Source organism: Hyla sarda, chromosome 6 (assembly GCF_029499605.1).
Source record: "Hyla sarda isolate aHylSar1 chromosome 6, aHylSar1.hap1, whole genome shotgun sequence".
Lineage (NCBI taxonomy): Eukaryota > Metazoa > Chordata > Amphibia > Anura > Hylidae > Hyla > Hyla sarda.
Window position 1 is genome coordinate 295,998,818 of NC_079194.1, and position 15,758 is coordinate 296,014,575.

Here is a 15,758-nt window from a genome sequence, read left to right on the forward strand (position 1 = left end):
TCCAAGCGCTTGCTTGATAGGCAAATGAGGCTGCGGAGAAGCTGCAGGAGAAGGCATGTTTTATTTTTCTGACCAAAGAAGGAAAGCTCCGGCAAAAGCCGGAGCGTGCAAAAATTGCTACGAAACTCAGTTTCATTCCTCTCCACGGAAATCTTTAGTAAAAGGCGAAAGATTTTTACGATATGAAGAGAAACATGAGCATACCCAACACTGCCTTCCCCATCCTACCGCCATGGTTGCCGTCCTGTGCTAAGCCGCGGAGAGCTCCCAACTTCTGGAAAGGGGGGGGGGGGGGTCACTGCATGACACCCCCCAATTCCCCCCAAAAAGCTGCAAACCAGGAAAAGTCCACCCCTTTCCCAGAATCCTCCATTCCTTTGGCTATTAGGTGGTGGGCAGCCTGGGACTTGTTGTCCCCTTTTCCAGCTGGGACTTGTTGTCCTCCTCTTCTCTGGCTAAGCACTGCCCTCCACTGCAGGAGGCAGGTCCAAGCGCTTGCTTGATAGGCAAATGAGGCTGCGGAGAAGCTGCAGGAGAAGGCATGTTTTATTTTTCTGACCAAAGAAGGAAAGCTCCGGCAAAAGCCGGAGCGTGCAAAAATTGCTACGAAACTCAGTTTCATTCCTCTCCACGGAAATCTTTAGTAAAAGGCGAAAGATTTTTACGATATGAAGAGAAACATGAGCATACCCAACACTGCCTTCCCCATCCTACCGCCATGGTTGCCGTCCTGTGCTAAGCCGCGGAGAGCTCCCAACTTCTGGAAAGGGGGGGGGGGGGGTCACTGCATGACACCCCCCAAAAAGCTGCAAACCAGGAAAAGTCCACCCCTTTCCCAGAATCCTCCATTCCTTTGGCTATTAGGTGGTGGGCAGCCTGGGACTTGTTGTCCCCTTTTCCAGCTGGGACTTGTTGTCCTCCTCTTCTCTGGCTAAGCACTGCCCTCCACTGCAGGAGGCGGGTCCAAGCGCTTGCTTGATAGGCAAATGAGGCTGCGGAGAAGCTGCAGGAGAAGGCATGTTTTATTTTTCTGACCAAAGAAGGAAAGCTCCGGCAAAAGCTGGAGCGTGCAAAAATTGCTACGAAACTCAGTTTCATTCCTCTCCACGGAAATCTTTAGTAAAAGGCGAAAGATTTTTACGATATGAAGAGAAACATGAGCATACCCAACACTGCCTTCCCCATCCTACCGCCATGGTTGCCGTCCTGTGCTAAGCCGCGGAGAGCTCCCAACTTCTGGAAAGGGGGGGGGGGGGGGTCACTGCATGACACCCCCCAATTCCCCCCAAAAAGCTGCAAACCAGGAAAAGTCCACCCCTTTCCCAGAATCCTCCATTCCTTTGGCTATTAGGTGGTGGGCAGCCTGGGACTTGTTGTCCCCTTTTCCAGCTGGGACTTGTTGTCCTCCTCTTCTCTGGCTAAGCACTGCCCTCCACTGCAGGAGGCGGGTCCAAGCGCTTGCTTGATAGGCAAATGAGGCTGCGGAGAAGCTGCAGGAGAAGGCATGTTTTATTTTTCTGACCAAAGAAGGAAAGCTCCGGCAAAAGCCGGAGCGTGCAAAAATTGCTACGAAACTCAGTTTCATTCCTCTCCACGGAAATCTTTAGTAAAAGGCGAAAGATTTTTACGATATGAAGAGAAACATGAGCATACCCAACACTGCCTTCCCCATCCTACCGCCATGGTTGCCGTCCTGTGCTAAGCCGCGGAGAGCTCCCAACTTCTGGAAAGGGGGGGGGGGGGGGGTCACTGCATGACACCCCCCAAAAAGCTGCAAACCAGGAAAAGTCCACCCCTTTCCCAGAATCCTCCATTCCTTTGGCTATTAGGTGGTGGGCAGCCTGGGACTTGTTGTCCCCTTTTCCAGCTGGGACTTGTTGTCCTCCTCTTCTCTGGCTAAGCACTGCCCTCCACTGCAGGAGGCGGGTCCAAGCGCTTGCTTGATAGGCAAATGAGGCTGCGGAGAAGCTGCAGGAGAAGGCATGTTTTATTTTTCTGACCAAAGAAGGAAAGCTCCGGCAAAAGCCGGAGCGTGCAAAAATTGCTACGAAACTCAGTTTCATTCCTCTCCACGGAAATCTTTAGTAAAAGGCGAAAGATTTTTACGATATGAAGAGAAACATGAGCATACCCAACACTGCCTTCCCCATCCTACCGCCATGGTTGCCGTCCTGTGCTAAGCCGCGGAGAGCTCCCAACTTCTGGAAAGGGGGGGGGGGGGTCACTGCATGACACCCCCCAATTCCCCCCAAAAAGCTGCAAACCAGGAAAAGTCCACCCCTTTCCCAGAATCCTCCATTCCTTTGGCTATTAGGTGGTGGGCAGCCTGGGACTTGTTGTCCCCTTTTCCAGCTGGGACTTGTTGTCCTCCTCTTCTCTGGCTAAGCACTGCCCTCCACTGCAGGAGGCGGGTCCAAGCGCTTGCTTGATAGGCAAATGAGGCTGCGGAGAAGCTGCAGGAGAAGGCATGTTTTATTTTTCTGACCAAAGAAGGAAAGCTCCGGCAAAAGCCGGAGCGTGCAAAAATTGCTACGAAACTCAGTTTCATTCCTCTCCACGGAAATCTTTAGTAAAAGGCGAAAGATTTTTACGATATGAAGAGAAACATGAGCATACCCAACACTGCCTTCCCCATCCTACCGCCATGGTTGCCGTCCTGTGCTAAGCCGCGGAGAGCTCCCAACTTCTGGAAAGGGGGGGGGGGGGTCACTGCATGACACCCCCCAATTCCCCCCAAAAAGCTGCAAACCAGGAAAAGTCCACCCCTTTCCCAGAATCCTCCATTCCTTTGGCTATTAGGTGGTGGGCAGCCTGGGACTTGTTGTCCCCTTTTCCAGCTGGGACTTGTTGTCCTCCTCTTCTCTGGCTAAGCACTGCCCTCCACTGCAGGAGGCGGGTCCAAGCGCTTGCTTGATAGGCAAATGAGGCTGCGGAGAAGCTGCAGGAGAAGGCATGTTTTATTTTTCTGACCAAAGAAGGAAAGCTCCGGCAAAAGCCGGAGCGTGCAAAAATTGCTACGAAACTCAGTTTCATTCCTCTCCACGGAAATCTTTAGTAAAAGGCGAAAGATTTTTACGATATGAAGAGAAACATGAGCATACCCAACACTGCCTTCCCCATCCTACCGCCATGGTTGCCGTCCTGTGCTAAGCCGCGGAGAGCTCCCAACTTCTGGAAAGGGGGGGGGGGGGGGTCACTGCATGACACCCCCCAAAAAGCTGCAAACCAGGAAAAGTCCACCCCTTTCCCAGAATCCTCCATTCCTTTGGCTATTAGGTGGTGGGCAGCCTGGGACTTGTTGTCCCCTTTTCCAGCTGGGACTTGTTGTCCTCCTCTTCTCTGGCTAAGCACTGCCCTCCACTGCAGGAGGCGGGTCCAAGCGCTTGCTTGATAGGCAAATGAGGCTGCGGAGAAGCTGCAGGAGAAGGCATGTTTTATTTTTCTGACCAAAGAAGGAAAGCTCCGGCAAAAGCCGGAGCGTGCAAAAATTGCTACGAAACTCAGTTTCATTCCTCTCCACGGAAATCTTTAGTAAAAGGCGAAAGATTTTTACGATATGAAGAGAAACATGAGCATACCCAACACTGCCTTCCCCATCCTACCGCCATGGTTGCCGTCCTGTGCTAAGCCGCGGAGAGCTCCCAACTTCTGGAAAGGGGGGGGGGGGTCACTGCATGACACCCCCCAATTCCCCCCAAAAAGCTGCAAACCAGGAAAAGTCCACCCCTTTCCCAGAATCCTCCATTCCTTTGGCTATTAGGTGGTGGGCAGCCTGGGACTTGTTGTCCCCTTTTCCAGCTGGGACTTGTTGTCCTCCTCTTCTCTGGCTAAGCACTGCCCTCCACTGCAGGAGGCGGGTCCAAGCGCTTGCTTGATAGGCAAATGAGGCTGCGGAGAAGCTGCAGGAGAAGGCATGTTTTATTTTTCTGACCAAAGAAGGAAAGCTCCGGCAAAAGCCGGAGCGTGCAAAAATTGCTACGAAACTCAGTTTCATTCCTCTCCACGGAAATCTTTAGTAAAAGGCGAAAGATTTTTACGATATGAAGAGAAACATGAGCATACCCAACACTGCCTTCCCCATCCTACCGCCATGGTTGCCGTCCTGTGCTAAGCCGCGGAGAGCTCCCAACTTCTGGAAAGGGGGGGGGGGGGGGGTCACTGCATGACACCCCCCAAAAAGCTGCAAACCAGGAAAAGTCCACCCCTTTCCCAGAATCCTCCATTCCTTTGGCTATTAGGTGGTGGGCAGCCTGGGACTTGTTGTCCCCTTTTCCAGCTGGGACTTGTTGTCCTCCTCTTCTCTGGCTAAGCACTGCCCTCCACTGCAGGAGGCGGGTCCAAGCGCTTGCTTGATAGGCAAATGAGGCTGCGGAGAAGCTGCAGGAGAAGGCATGTTTTATTTTTCTGACCAAAGAAGGAAAGCTCCGGCAAAAGCCGGAGCGTGCAAAAATTGCTACGAAACTCAGTTTCATTCCTCTCCACGGAAATCTTTAGTAAAAGGCGAAAGATTTTTACGATATGAAGAGAAACATGAGCATACCCAACACTGCCTTCCCCATCCTACCGCCATGGTTGCCGTCCTGTGCTAAGCCGCGGAGAGCTCCCAACTTCTGGAAAGGGGGGGGGGGGGTCACTGCATGACACCCCCCAATTCCCCCCAAAAAGCTGCAAACCAGGAAAAGTCCACCCCTTTCCCAGAATCCTCCATTCCTTTGGCTATTAGGTGGTGGGCAGCCTGGGACTTGTTGTCCCCTTTTCCAGCTGGGACTTGTTGTCCTCCTCTTCTCTGGCTAAGCACTGCCCTCCACTGCAGGAGGCGGGTCCAAGCGCTTGCTTGATAGGCAAATGAGGCTGCGGAGAAGCTGCAGGAGAAGGCATGTTTTATTTTTCTGACCAAAGAAGGAAAGCTCCGGCAAAAGCCGGAGCGTGCAAAAATTGCTACGAAACTCAGTTTCATTCCTCTCCACGGAAATCTTTAGTAAAAGGCGAAAGATTTTTACGATATGAAGAGAAACATGAGCATACCCAACACTGCCTTCCCCATCCTACCGCCATGGTTGCCGTCCTGTGCTAAGCCGCGGAGAGCTCCCAACTTCTGGAAAGGGGGGGGGGGGGTCACTGCATGACACCCCCCAATTCCCCCCAAAAAGCTGCAAACCAGGAAAAGTCCACCCCTTTCCCAGAATCCTCCATTCCTTTGGCTATTAGGTGGTGGGCAGCCTGGGACTTGTTGTCCCCTTTTCCAGCTGGGACTTGTTGTCCTCCTCTTCTCTGGCTAAGCACTGCCCTCCACTGCAGGAGGCGGGTCCAAGCGCTTGCTTGATAGGCAAATGAGGCTGCGGAGAAGCTGCAGGAGAAGGCATGTTTTATTTTTCTGACCAAAGAAGGAAAGCTCCGGCAAAAGCCGGAGCGTGCAAAAATTGCTACGAAACTCAGTTTCATTCCTCTCCACGGAAATCTTTAGTAAAAGGCGAAAGATTTTTACGATATGAAGAGAAACATGAGCATACCCAACACTGCCTTCCCCATCCTACCGCCATGGTTGCCGTCCTGTGCTAAGCCGCGGAGAGCTCCCAACTTCTGGAAAGGGGGGGGGGGGTCACTGCATGACACCCCCCAAAAAGCTGCAAACCAGGAAAAGTCCACCCCTTTCCCAGAATCCTCCATTCCTTTGGCTATTAGGTGGTGGGCAGCCTGGGACTTGTTGTCCCCTTTTCCAGCTGGGACTTGTTGTCCTCCTCTTCTCTGGCTAAGCACTGCCCTCCACTGCAGGAGGCGGGTCCAAGCGCTTGCTTGATAGGCAAATGAGGCTGCGGAGAAGCTGCAGGAGAAGGCATGTTTTATTTTTCTGACCAAAGAAGGAAAGCTCCGGCAAAAGCCGGAGCGTGCAAAAATTGCTACGAAACTCAGTTTCATTCCTCTCCACGGAAATCTTTAGTAAAAGGCGAAAGATTTTTACGATATGAAGAGAAACATGAGCATACCCAACACTGCCTTCCCCATCCTACCGCCATGGTTGCCGTCCTGTGCTAAGCCGCGGAGAGCTCCCAACTTCTGGAAAGGGGGGGGGGGGGGTCACTGCATGACACCCCCCAAAAAGCTGCAAACCAGGAAAAGTCCACCCCTTTCCCAGAATCCTCCATTCCTTTGGCTATTAGGTGGTGGGCAGCCTGGGACTTGTTGTCCCCTTTTCCAGCTGGGACTTGTTGTCCTCCTCTTCTCTGGCTAAGCACTGCCCTCCACTGCAGGAGGCGGGTCCAAGCGCTTGCTTGATAGGCAAATGAGGCTGCGGAGAAGCTGCAGGAGAAGGCATGTTTTATTTTTCTGACCAAAGAAGGAAAGCTCCGGCAAAAGCCGGAGCGTGCAAAAATTGCTACGAAACTCAGTTTCATTCCTCTCCACGGAAATCTTTAGTAAAAGGCGAAAGATTTTTACGATATGAAGAGAAACATGAGCATACCCAACACTGCCTTCCCCATCCTACCGCCATGGTTGCCGTCCTGTGCTAAGCCGCGGAGAGCTCCCAACTTCTGGAAAGGGGGGGGGGGGGTCACTGCATGACACCCCCCAATTCCCCCCAAAAAGCTGCAAACCAGGAAAAGTCCACCCCTTTCCCAGAATCCTCCATTCCTTTGGCTATTAGGTGGTGGGCAGCCTGGGACTTGTTGTCCCCTTTTCCAGCTGGGACTTGTTGTCCTCCTCTTCTCTGGCTAAGCACTGCCCTCCACTGCAGGAGGCGGGTCCAAGCGCTTGCTTGATAGGCAAATGAGGCTGCGGAGAAGCTGCAGGAGAAGGCATGTTTTATTTTTCTGACCAAAGAAGGAAAGCTCCGGCAAAAGCCGGAGCGTGCAAAAATTGCTACGAAACTCAGTTTCATTCCTCTCCACGGAAATCTTTAGTAAAAGGCGAAAGATTTTTACGATATGAAGAGAAACATGAGCATACCCAACACTGCCTTCCCCATCCTACCGCCATGGTTGCCGTCCTGTGCTAAGCCGCGGAGAGCTCCCAACTTCTGGAAAGGGGGGGGGGGGGGTCACTGCATGACACCCCCCAATTCCCCCCAAAAAGCTGCAAACCAGGAAAAGTCCACCCCTTTCCCAGAATCCTCCATTCCTTTGGCTATTAGGTGGTGGGCAGCCTGGGACTTGTTGTCCCCTTTTCCAGCTGGGACTTGTTGTCCTCCTCTTCTCTGGCTAAGCACTGCCCTCCACTGCAGGAGGCGGGTCCAAGCGCTTGCTTGATAGGCAAATGAGGCTGCGGAGAAGCTGCAGGAGAAGGCATGTTTTATTTTTCTGACCAAAGAAGGAAAGCTCCGGCAAAAGCCGGAGCGTGCAAAAATTGCTACGAAACTCAGTTTCATTCCTCTCCACGGAAATCTTTAGTAAAAGGCGAAAGATTTTTACGATATGAAGAGAAACATGAGCATACCCAACACTGCCTTCCCCATCCTACCGCCATGGTTGCCGTCCTGTGCTAAGCCGCGGAGAGCTCCCAACTTCTGGAAAGGGGGGGGGGGGGGGTCACTGCATGACACCCCCCAAAAAGCTGCAAACCAGGAAAAGTCCACCCCTTTCCCAGAATCCTCCATTCCTTTGGCTATTAGGTGGTGGGCAGCCTGGGACTTGTTGTCCCCTTTTCCAGCTGGGACTTGTTGTCCTCCTCTTCTCTGGCTAAGCACTGCCCTCCACTGCAGGAGGCGGGTCCAAGCGCTTGCTTGATAGGCAAATGAGGCTGCGGAGAAGCTGCAGGAGAAGGCATGTTTTATTTTTCTGACCAAAGAAGGAAAGCTCCGGCAAAAGCCGGAGCGTGCAAAAATTGCTACGAAACTCAGTTTCATTCCTCTCCACGGAAATCTTTAGTAAAAGGCGAAAGATTTTTACGATATGAAGAGAAACATGAGCATACCCAACACTGCCTTCCCCATCCTACCGCCATGGTTGCCGTCCTGTGCTAAGCCGCGGAGAGCTCCCAACTTCTGGAAAGGGGGGGGGGGGGGGGTCACTGCATGACACCCCCCAAAAAGCTGCAAACCAGGAAAAGTCCACCCCTTTCCCAGAATCCTCCATTCCTTTGGCTATTAGGTGGTGGGCAGCCTGGGACTTGTTGTCCCCTTTTCCAGCTGGGACTTGTTGTCCTCCTCTTCTCTGGCTAAGCACTGCCCTCCACTGCAGGAGGCGGGTCCAAGCGCTTGCTTGATAGGCAAATGAGGCTGCGGAGAAGCTGCAGGAGAAGGCATGTTTTATTTTTCTGACCAAAGAAGGAAAGCTCCGGCAAAAGCCGGAGCGTGCAAAAATTGCTACGAAACTCAGTTTCATTCCTCTCCACGGAAATCTTTAGTAAAAGGCGAAAGATTTTTACGATATGAAGAGAAACATGAGCATACCCAACACTGCCTTCCCCATCCTACCGCCATGGTTGCCGTCCTGTGCTAAGCCGCGGAGAGCTCCCAACTTCTGGAAAGGGGGGGGGGGGGTCACTGCATGACACCCCCCAATTCCCCCCAAAAAGCTGCAAACCAGGAAAAGTCCACCCCTTTCCCAGAATCCTCCATTCCTTTGGCTATTAGGTGGTGGGCAGCCTGGGACTTGTTGTCCCCTTTTCCAGCTGGGACTTGTTGTCCTCCTCTTCTCTGGCTAAGCACTGCCCTCCACTGCAGGAGGCGGGTCCAAGCGCTTGCTTGATAGGCAAATGAGGCTGCGGAGAAGCTGCAGGAGAAGGCATGTTTTATTTTTCTGACCAAAGAAGGAAAGCTCCGGCAAAAGCCGGAGCGTGCAAAAATTGCTACGAAACTCAGTTTCATTCCTCTCCACGGAAATCTTTAGTAAAAGGCGAAAGATTTTTACGATATGAAGAGAAACATGAGCATACCCAACACTGCCTTCCCCATCCTACCGCCATGGTTGCCGTCCTGTGCTAAGCCGCGGAGAGCTCCCAACTTCTGGAAAGGGGGGGGGGGGGGTCACTGCATGACACCCCCCAATTCCCCCCAAAAAGCTGCAAACCAGGAAAAGTCCACCCCTTTCCCAGAATCCTCCATTCCTTTGGCTATTAGGTGGTGGGCAGCCTGGGACTTGTTGTCCCCTTTTCCAGCTGGGACTTGTTGTCCTCCTCTTCTCTGGCTAAGCACTGCCCTCCACTGCAGGAGGCGGGTCCAAGCGCTTGCTTGATAGGCAAATGAGGCTGCGGAGAAGCTGCAGGAGAAGGCATGTTTTATTTTTCTGACCAAAGAAGGAAAGCTCCGGCAAAAGCCGGAGCGTGCAAAAATTGCTACGAAACTCAGTTTCATTCCTCTCCACGGAAATCTTTAGTAAAAGGCGAAAGATTTTTACGATATGAAGAGAAACATGAGCATACCCAACACTGCCTTCCCCATCCTACCGCCATGGTTGCCGTCCTGTGCTAAGCCGCGGAGAGCTCCCAACTTCTGGAAAGGGGGGGGGGGGGGGTCACTGCATGACACCCCCCAATTCCCCCCAAAAAGCTGCAAACCAGGAAAAGTCCACCCCTTTCCCAGAATCCTCCATTCCTTTGGCTATTAGGTGGTGGGCAGCCTGGGACTTGTTGTCCCCTTTTCCAGCTGGGACTTGTTGTCCTCCTCTTCTCTGGCTAAGCACTGCCCTCCACTGCAGGAGGCGGGTCCAAGCGCTTGCTTGATAGGCAAATGAGGCTGCGGAGAAGCTGCAGGAGAAGGCATGTTTTATTTTTCTGACCAAAGAAGGAAAGCTCCGGCAAAAGCCGGAGCGTGCAAAAATTGCTACGAAACTCAGTTTCATTCCTCTCCACGGAAATCTTTAGTAAAAGGCGAAAGATTTTTACGATATGAAGAGAAACATGAGCATACCCAACACTGCCTTCCCCATCCTACCGCCATGGTTGCCGTCCTGTGCTAAGCCGCGGAGAGCTCCCAACTTCTGGAAAGGGGGGGGGGGGGGTCACTGCATGACACCCCCCAAAAAGCTGCAAACCAGGAAAAGTCCACCCCTTTCCCAGAATCCTCCATTCCTTTGGCTATTAGGTGGTGGGCAGCCTGGGACTTGTTGTCCCCTTTTCCAGCTGGGACTTGTTGTCCTCCTCTTCTCTGGCTAAGCACTGCCCTCCACTGCAGGAGGCGGGTCCAAGCGCTTGCTTGATAGGCAAATGAGGCTGCGGAGAAGCTGCAGGAGAAGGCATGTTTTATTTTTCTGACCAAAGAAGGAAAGCTCCGGCAAAAGCTGGAGCGTGCAAAAATTGCTACGAAACTCAGTTTCATTCCTCTCCACGGAAATCTTTAGTAAAAGGCGAAAGATTTTTACGATATGAAGAGAAACATGAGCATACCCAACACTGCCTTCCCCATCCTACCGCCATGGTTGCCGTCCTGTGCTAAGCCGCGGAGAGCTCCCAACTTCTGGAAAGGGGGGGGGGGGGGGTCACTGCATGACACCCCCCAAAAAGCTGCAAACCAGGAAAAGTCCACCCCTTTCCCAGAATCCTCCATTCCTTTGGCTATTAGGTGGTGGGCAGCCTGGGACTTGTTGTCCCCTTTTCCAGCTGGGACTTGTTGTCCTCCTCTTCTCTGGCTAAGCACTGCCCTCCACTGCAGGAGGCGGGTCCAAGCGCTTGCTTGATAGGCAAATGAGGCTGCGGAGAAGCTGCAGGAGAAGGCATGTTTTATTTTTCTGACCAAAGAAGGAAAGCTCCGGCAAAAGCCAGAGCGTGCAAAAATTGCTACGAAACTCAGTTTCATTCCTCTCCACGGAAATCTTTAGTAAAAGGCGAAAGATTTTTACGATATGAAGAGAAACATGAGCATACCCAACACTGCCTTCCCCATCCTACCGCCATGGTTGCCGTCCTGTGCTAAGCCGCGGAGAGCTCCCAACTTCTGGAAAGGGGGGGGGGGGTCACTGCATGACACCCCCCAATTCCCCCCAAAAAGCTGCAAACCAGGAAAAGTCCACCCCTTTCCCAGAATCCTCCATTCCTTTGGCTATTAGGTGGTGGGCAGCCTGGGACTTGTTGTCCCCTTTTCCAGCTGGGACTTGTTGTCCTCCTCTTCTCTGGCTAAGCACTGCCCTCCACTGCAGGAGGCGGGTCCAAGCGCTTGCTTGATAGGCAAATGAGGCTGCGGAGAAGCTGCAGGAGAAGGCATGTTTTATTTTTCTGACCAAAGAAGGAAAGCTCCGGCAAAAGCCGGAGCGTGCAAAAATTGCTACGAAACTCAGTTTCATTCCTCTCCACGGAAATCTTTAGTAAAAGGCGAAAGATTTTTACGATATGAAGAGAAACATGAGCATACCCAACACTGCCTTCCCCATCCTACCGCCATGGTTGCCGTCCTGTGCTAAGCCGCGGAGAGCTCCCAACTTCTGGAAAGGGGGGGGGGGGGGTCACTGCATGACACCCCCCAATTCCCCCCAAAAAGCTGCAAACCAGGAAAAGTCCACCCCTTTCCCAGAATCCTCCATTCCTTTGGCTATTAGGTGGTGGGCAGCCTGGGACTTGTTGTCCCCTTTTCCAGCTGGGACTTGTTGTCCTCCTCTTCTCTGGCTAAGCACTGCCCTCCACTGCAGGAGGCGGGTCCAAGCGCTTGCTTGATAGGCAAATGAGGCTGCGGAGAAGCTGCAGGAGAAGGCATGTTTTATTTTTCTGACCAAAGAAGGAAAGCTCCGGCAAAAGCCGGAGCGTGCAAAAATTGCTACGAAACTCAGTTTCATTCCTCTCCACGGAAATCTTTAGTAAAAGGCGAAAGATTTTTACGATATGAAGAGAAACATGAGCATACCCAACACTGCCTTCCCCATCCTACCGCCATGGTTGCCGTCCTGTGCTAAGCCGCGGAGAGCTCCCAACTTCTGGAAAGGGGGGGGGGGGGGGTCACTGCATGACACCCCCCAAAAAGCTGCAAACCAGGAAAAGTCCACCCCTTTCCCAGAATCCTCCATTCCTTTGGCTATTAGGTGGTGGGCAGCCTGGGACTTGTTGTCCCCTTTTCCAGCTGGGACTTGTTGTCCTCCTCTTCTCTGGCTAAGCACTGCCCTCCACTGCAGGAGGCGGGTCCAAGCGCTTGCTTGATAGGCAAATGAGGCTGCGGAGAAGCTGCAGGAGAAGGCATGTTTTATTTTTCTGACCAAAGAAGGAAAGCTCCGGCAAAAGCTGGAGCGTGCAAAAATTGCTACGAAACTCAGTTTCATTCCTCTCCACGGAAATCTTTAGTAAAAGGCGAAAGATTTTTACGATATGAAGAGAAACATGAGCATACCCAACACTGCCTTCCCCATCCTACCGCCATGGTTGCCGTCCTGTGCTAAGCCGCGGAGAGCTCCCAACTTCTGGAAAGGGGGGGGGGGGGGTCACTGCATGACACCCCCCAATTCCCCCCAAAAAGCTGCAAACCAGGAAAAGTCCACCCCTTTCCCAGAATCCTCCATTCCTTTGGCTATTAGGTGGTGGGCAGCCTGGGACTTGTTGTCCCCTTTTCCAGCTGGGACTTGTTGTCCTCCTCTTCTCTGGCTAAGCACTGCCCTCCACTGCAGGAGGCGGGTCCAAGCGCTTGCTTGATAGGCAAATGAGGCTGCGGAGAAGCTGCAGGAGAAGGCATGTTTTATTTTTCTGACCAAAGAAGGAAAGCTCCGGCAAAAGCCGGAGCGTGCAAAAATTGCTACGAAACTCAGTTTCATTCCTCTCCACGGAAATCTTTAGTAAAAGGCGAAAGATTTTTACGATATGAAGAGAAACATGAGCATACCCAACACTGCCTTCCCCATCCTACCGCCATGGTTGCCGTCCTGTGCTAAGCCGCGGAGAGCTCCCAACTTCTGGAAAGGGGGGGGGGGGGGGTCACTGCATGACACCCCCCAAAAAGCTGCAAACCAGGAAAAGTCCACCCCTTTCCCAGAATCCTCCATTCCTTTGGCTATTAGGTGGTGGGCAGCCTGGGACTTGTTGTCCCCTTTTCCAGCTGGGACTTGTTGTCCTCCTCTTCTCTGGCTAAGCACTGCCCTCCACTGCAGGAGGCGGGTCCAAGCGCTTGCTTGATAGGCAAATGAGGCTGCGGAGAAGCTGCAGGAGAAGGCATGTTTTATTTTTCTGACCAAAGAAGGAAAGCTCCGGCAAAAGCCGGAGCGTGCAAAAATTGCTACGAAACTCAGTTTCATTCCTCTCCACGGAAATCTTTAGTAAAAGGCGAAAGATTTTTACGATATGAAGAGAAACATGAGCATACCCAACACTGCCTTCCCCATCCTACCGCCATGGTTGCCGTCCTGTGCTAAGCCGCGGAGAGCTCCCAACTTCTGGAAAGGGGGGGGGGGGGGTCACTGCATGACACCCCCCAATTCCCCCCAAAAAGCTGCAAACCAGGAAAAGTCCACCCCTTTCCCAGAATCCTCCATTCCTTTGGCTATTAGGTGGTGGGCAGCCTGGGACTTGTTGTCCCCTTTTCCAGCTGGGACTTGTTGTCCTCCTCTTCTCTGGCTAAGCACTGCCCTCCACTGCAGGAGGCGGGTCCAAGCGCTTGCTTGATAGGCAAATGAGGCTGCGGAGAAGCTGCAGGAGAAGGCATGTTTTATTTTTCTGACCAAAGAAGGAAAGCTCCGGCAAAAGCCGGAGCGTGCAAAAATTGCTACGAAACTCAGTTTCATTCCTCTCCACGGAAATCTTTAGTAAAAGGCGAAAGATTTTTACGATATGAAGAGAAACATGAGCATACCCAACACTGCCTTCCCCATCCTACCGCCATGGTTGCCGTCCTGTGCTAAGCCGCGGAGAGCTCCCAACTTCTGGAAAGGGGGGGGGGGGGTCACTGCATGACACCCCCCAATTCCCCCCAAAAAGCTGCAAACCAGGAAAAGTCCACCCCTTTCCCAGAATCCTCCATTCCTTTGGCTATTAGGTGGTGGGCAGCCTGGGACTTGTTGTCCCCTTTTCCAGCTGGGACTTGTTGTCCTCCTCTTCTCTGGCTAAGCACTGCCCTCCACTGCAGGAGGCGGGTCCAAGCGCTTGCTTGATAGGCAAATGAGGCTGCGGAGAAGCTGCAGGAGAAGGCATGTTTTATTTTTCTGACCAAAGAAGGAAAGCTCCGGCAAAAGCCGGAGCGTGCAAAAATTGCTACGAAACTCAGTTTCATTCCTCTCCACGGAAATCTTTAGTAAAAGGCGAAAGATTTTTACGATATGAAGAGAAACATGAGCATACCCAACACTGCCTTCCCCATCCTACCGCCATGGTTGCCGTCCTGTGCTAAGCCGCGGAGAGCTCCCAACTTCTGGAAAGGGGGGGGGGGGGGGTCACTGCATGACACCCCCCAATTCCCCCCAAAAAGCTGCAAACCAGGAAAAGTCCACCCCTTTCCCAGAATCCTCCATTCCTTTGGCTATTAGGTGGTGGGCAGCCTGGGACTTGTTGTCCCCTTTTCCAGCTGGGACTTGTTGTCCTCCTCTTCTCTGGCTAAGCACTGCCCTCCACTGCAGGAGGCGGGTCCAAGCGCTTGCTTGATAGGCAAATGAGGCTGCGGAGAAGCTGCAGGAGAAGGCATGTTTTATTTTTCTGACCAAAGAAGGAAAGCTCCGGCAAAAGCCGGAGCGTGCAAAAATTGCTACGAAACTCAGTTTCATTCCTCTCCACGGAAATCTTTAGTAAAAGGCGAAAGATTTTTACGATATGAAGAGAAACATGAGCATACCCAACACTGCCTTCCCCATCCTACCGCCATGGTTGCCGTCCTGTGCTAAGCCGCGGAGAGCTCCCAACTTCTGGAAAGGGGGGGGGGGGGGGTCACTGCATGACACCCCCCAAAAAGCTGCAAACCAGGAAAAGTCCACCCCTTTCCCAGAATCCTCCATTCCTTTGGCTATTAGGTGGTGGGCAGCCTGGGACTTGTTGTCCCCTTTTCCAGCTGGGACTTGTTGTCCTCCTCTTCTCTGGCTAAGCACTGCCCTCCACTGCAGGAGGCGGGTCCAAGCGCTTGCTTGATAGGCAAATGAGGCTGCGGAGAAGCTGCAGGAGAAGGCATGTTTTATTTTTCTGACCAAAGAAGGAAAGCTCCGGCAAAAGCCGGAGCGTGCAAAAATTGCTACGAAACTCAGTTTCATTCCTCTCCACGGAAATCTTTAGTAAAAGGCGAAAGATTTTTACGATATGAAGAGAAACATGAGCATACCCAACACTGCCTTCCCCATCCTACCGCCATGGTTGCCGTCCTGTGCTAAGCCGCGGAGAGCTCCCAACTTCTGGAAAGGGGGGGGGGGGGGGTCACTGCATGACACCCCCCAAAAAGCTGCAAACCAGGAAAAGTCCACCCCTTTCCCAGAATCCTCCATTCCTTTGGCTATTAGGTGGTGGGCAGCCTGGGACTTGTTGTCCCCTTTTCCAGCTGGGACTTGTTGTCCTCCTCTTCTCTGGCTAAGCACTGCCCTCCACTGCAGGAGGCGGGTCCAAGCGCTTGCTTGATAGGCAAATGAGGCTGCGGAGAAGCTGCAGGAGAAGGCATGTTTTATTTTTCTGACCAAAGAAGGAAAGCTCCGGCAAAAGCCGGAGCGTGCAAAAATTGCTACGAAACTCAGTTTCATTCCTCTCCACGGAAATCTTTAGTAAAAGGCGAAAGATTTTTACGATATGAAGAGAAACATGAGCATACCCAACACTGCCTTCCCCATCCTACCGCCATGGTTGCCGTCCTGTGCTAAGCCGCGGAGAGCTCCCAACTTCTGGAAAGGGGGGGGGGGGGGTCACTGCATGACACCCCCCAATTCCCCCCAAAAAGCTGCAAACCAGGA

The 15,758-nt window shown here is 52.6% G+C and overlaps 33 non-coding genes across 33 annotated transcripts; all 33 read right to left on the reverse strand.

Annotated features, from left to right (window-relative positions):
• Positions 1-84: 84 nt before the first annotated feature.
• Positions 85-202, reverse strand: LOC130278124 (U5 spliceosomal RNA). Its single transcript, XR_008845791.1, has one exon. It is a non-coding gene; the product is annotated as a U5 spliceosomal RNA (small nuclear RNA).
• Positions 203-570: 368 nt separating this feature from the next.
• On the reverse strand, positions 571-688 carry LOC130278126 (U5 spliceosomal RNA). The gene has a single exon (XR_008845792.1). It is a non-coding gene; the product is annotated as a U5 spliceosomal RNA (small nuclear RNA).
• A 358-nt stretch (positions 689-1,046) lies between these two features.
• LOC130278290 (U5 spliceosomal RNA) lies at positions 1,047-1,164 on the reverse strand. Its single transcript, XR_008845942.1, has one exon. It is a non-coding gene; the product is annotated as a U5 spliceosomal RNA (small nuclear RNA).
• Positions 1,165-1,533: 369 nt separating this feature from the next.
• LOC130278127 (U5 spliceosomal RNA) lies at positions 1,534-1,651 on the reverse strand. Its single transcript, XR_008845793.1, has one exon. It is a non-coding gene; the product is annotated as a U5 spliceosomal RNA (small nuclear RNA).
• Positions 1,652-2,011: 360 nt separating this feature from the next.
• LOC130278128 (U5 spliceosomal RNA) lies at positions 2,012-2,129 on the reverse strand. The gene has a single exon (XR_008845794.1). It is a non-coding gene; the product is annotated as a U5 spliceosomal RNA (small nuclear RNA).
• A 367-nt stretch (positions 2,130-2,496) lies between these two features.
• LOC130278129 (U5 spliceosomal RNA) lies at positions 2,497-2,614 on the reverse strand. The gene has a single exon (XR_008845795.1). It is a non-coding gene; the product is annotated as a U5 spliceosomal RNA (small nuclear RNA).
• A 367-nt stretch (positions 2,615-2,981) lies between these two features.
• Positions 2,982-3,099, reverse strand: LOC130278130 (U5 spliceosomal RNA). The gene has a single exon (XR_008845796.1). It is a non-coding gene; the product is annotated as a U5 spliceosomal RNA (small nuclear RNA).
• Positions 3,100-3,458: 359 nt separating this feature from the next.
• LOC130278131 (U5 spliceosomal RNA) lies at positions 3,459-3,576 on the reverse strand. The gene has a single exon (XR_008845797.1). It is a non-coding gene; the product is annotated as a U5 spliceosomal RNA (small nuclear RNA).
• A 366-nt stretch (positions 3,577-3,942) lies between these two features.
• On the reverse strand, positions 3,943-4,060 carry LOC130278132 (U5 spliceosomal RNA). The gene has a single exon (XR_008845798.1). It is a non-coding gene; the product is annotated as a U5 spliceosomal RNA (small nuclear RNA).
• A 360-nt stretch (positions 4,061-4,420) lies between these two features.
• Positions 4,421-4,538, reverse strand: LOC130278133 (U5 spliceosomal RNA). Its single transcript, XR_008845799.1, has one exon. It is a non-coding gene; the product is annotated as a U5 spliceosomal RNA (small nuclear RNA).
• Positions 4,539-4,905: 367 nt separating this feature from the next.
• Positions 4,906-5,023, reverse strand: LOC130278134 (U5 spliceosomal RNA). Its single transcript, XR_008845800.1, has one exon. It is a non-coding gene; the product is annotated as a U5 spliceosomal RNA (small nuclear RNA).
• Positions 5,024-5,390: 367 nt separating this feature from the next.
• On the reverse strand, positions 5,391-5,508 carry LOC130278135 (U5 spliceosomal RNA). Its single transcript, XR_008845801.1, has one exon. It is a non-coding gene; the product is annotated as a U5 spliceosomal RNA (small nuclear RNA).
• A 356-nt stretch (positions 5,509-5,864) lies between these two features.
• On the reverse strand, positions 5,865-5,982 carry LOC130278137 (U5 spliceosomal RNA). The gene has a single exon (XR_008845802.1). It is a non-coding gene; the product is annotated as a U5 spliceosomal RNA (small nuclear RNA).
• Positions 5,983-6,340: 358 nt separating this feature from the next.
• On the reverse strand, positions 6,341-6,458 carry LOC130278138 (U5 spliceosomal RNA). Its single transcript, XR_008845803.1, has one exon. It is a non-coding gene; the product is annotated as a U5 spliceosomal RNA (small nuclear RNA).
• Positions 6,459-6,825: 367 nt separating this feature from the next.
• Positions 6,826-6,943, reverse strand: LOC130278139 (U5 spliceosomal RNA). The gene has a single exon (XR_008845804.1). It is a non-coding gene; the product is annotated as a U5 spliceosomal RNA (small nuclear RNA).
• A 368-nt stretch (positions 6,944-7,311) lies between these two features.
• On the reverse strand, positions 7,312-7,429 carry LOC130278140 (U5 spliceosomal RNA). The gene has a single exon (XR_008845805.1). It is a non-coding gene; the product is annotated as a U5 spliceosomal RNA (small nuclear RNA).
• Positions 7,430-7,788: 359 nt separating this feature from the next.
• LOC130278141 (U5 spliceosomal RNA) lies at positions 7,789-7,906 on the reverse strand. The gene has a single exon (XR_008845806.1). It is a non-coding gene; the product is annotated as a U5 spliceosomal RNA (small nuclear RNA).
• A 360-nt stretch (positions 7,907-8,266) lies between these two features.
• Positions 8,267-8,384, reverse strand: LOC130278142 (U5 spliceosomal RNA). Its single transcript, XR_008845807.1, has one exon. It is a non-coding gene; the product is annotated as a U5 spliceosomal RNA (small nuclear RNA).
• A 367-nt stretch (positions 8,385-8,751) lies between these two features.
• LOC130278143 (U5 spliceosomal RNA) lies at positions 8,752-8,869 on the reverse strand. Its single transcript, XR_008845808.1, has one exon. It is a non-coding gene; the product is annotated as a U5 spliceosomal RNA (small nuclear RNA).
• A 368-nt stretch (positions 8,870-9,237) lies between these two features.
• LOC130278144 (U5 spliceosomal RNA) lies at positions 9,238-9,355 on the reverse strand. The gene has a single exon (XR_008845809.1). It is a non-coding gene; the product is annotated as a U5 spliceosomal RNA (small nuclear RNA).
• A 369-nt stretch (positions 9,356-9,724) lies between these two features.
• On the reverse strand, positions 9,725-9,842 carry LOC130278145 (U5 spliceosomal RNA). The gene has a single exon (XR_008845810.1). It is a non-coding gene; the product is annotated as a U5 spliceosomal RNA (small nuclear RNA).
• A 358-nt stretch (positions 9,843-10,200) lies between these two features.
• LOC130278291 (U5 spliceosomal RNA) lies at positions 10,201-10,318 on the reverse strand. The gene has a single exon (XR_008845943.1). It is a non-coding gene; the product is annotated as a U5 spliceosomal RNA (small nuclear RNA).
• A 359-nt stretch (positions 10,319-10,677) lies between these two features.
• LOC130278281 (U5 spliceosomal RNA) lies at positions 10,678-10,795 on the reverse strand. The gene has a single exon (XR_008845934.1). It is a non-coding gene; the product is annotated as a U5 spliceosomal RNA (small nuclear RNA).
• A 366-nt stretch (positions 10,796-11,161) lies between these two features.
• Positions 11,162-11,279, reverse strand: LOC130278146 (U5 spliceosomal RNA). The gene has a single exon (XR_008845811.1). It is a non-coding gene; the product is annotated as a U5 spliceosomal RNA (small nuclear RNA).
• A 368-nt stretch (positions 11,280-11,647) lies between these two features.
• On the reverse strand, positions 11,648-11,765 carry LOC130278148 (U5 spliceosomal RNA). Its single transcript, XR_008845812.1, has one exon. It is a non-coding gene; the product is annotated as a U5 spliceosomal RNA (small nuclear RNA).
• Positions 11,766-12,124: 359 nt separating this feature from the next.
• On the reverse strand, positions 12,125-12,242 carry LOC130278292 (U5 spliceosomal RNA). Its single transcript, XR_008845944.1, has one exon. It is a non-coding gene; the product is annotated as a U5 spliceosomal RNA (small nuclear RNA).
• Positions 12,243-12,610: 368 nt separating this feature from the next.
• On the reverse strand, positions 12,611-12,728 carry LOC130278149 (U5 spliceosomal RNA). The gene has a single exon (XR_008845813.1). It is a non-coding gene; the product is annotated as a U5 spliceosomal RNA (small nuclear RNA).
• Positions 12,729-13,087: 359 nt separating this feature from the next.
• Positions 13,088-13,205, reverse strand: LOC130278151 (U5 spliceosomal RNA). The gene has a single exon (XR_008845814.1). It is a non-coding gene; the product is annotated as a U5 spliceosomal RNA (small nuclear RNA).
• Positions 13,206-13,573: 368 nt separating this feature from the next.
• On the reverse strand, positions 13,574-13,691 carry LOC130278152 (U5 spliceosomal RNA). The gene has a single exon (XR_008845815.1). It is a non-coding gene; the product is annotated as a U5 spliceosomal RNA (small nuclear RNA).
• Positions 13,692-14,058: 367 nt separating this feature from the next.
• On the reverse strand, positions 14,059-14,176 carry LOC130278153 (U5 spliceosomal RNA). Its single transcript, XR_008845816.1, has one exon. It is a non-coding gene; the product is annotated as a U5 spliceosomal RNA (small nuclear RNA).
• A 369-nt stretch (positions 14,177-14,545) lies between these two features.
• LOC130278154 (U5 spliceosomal RNA) lies at positions 14,546-14,663 on the reverse strand. Its single transcript, XR_008845817.1, has one exon. It is a non-coding gene; the product is annotated as a U5 spliceosomal RNA (small nuclear RNA).
• Positions 14,664-15,022: 359 nt separating this feature from the next.
• LOC130278155 (U5 spliceosomal RNA) lies at positions 15,023-15,140 on the reverse strand. Its single transcript, XR_008845818.1, has one exon. It is a non-coding gene; the product is annotated as a U5 spliceosomal RNA (small nuclear RNA).
• A 359-nt stretch (positions 15,141-15,499) lies between these two features.
• Positions 15,500-15,617, reverse strand: LOC130278156 (U5 spliceosomal RNA). The gene has a single exon (XR_008845820.1). It is a non-coding gene; the product is annotated as a U5 spliceosomal RNA (small nuclear RNA).
• Between the last annotated feature and the right edge of the window lie 141 nt (positions 15,618-15,758).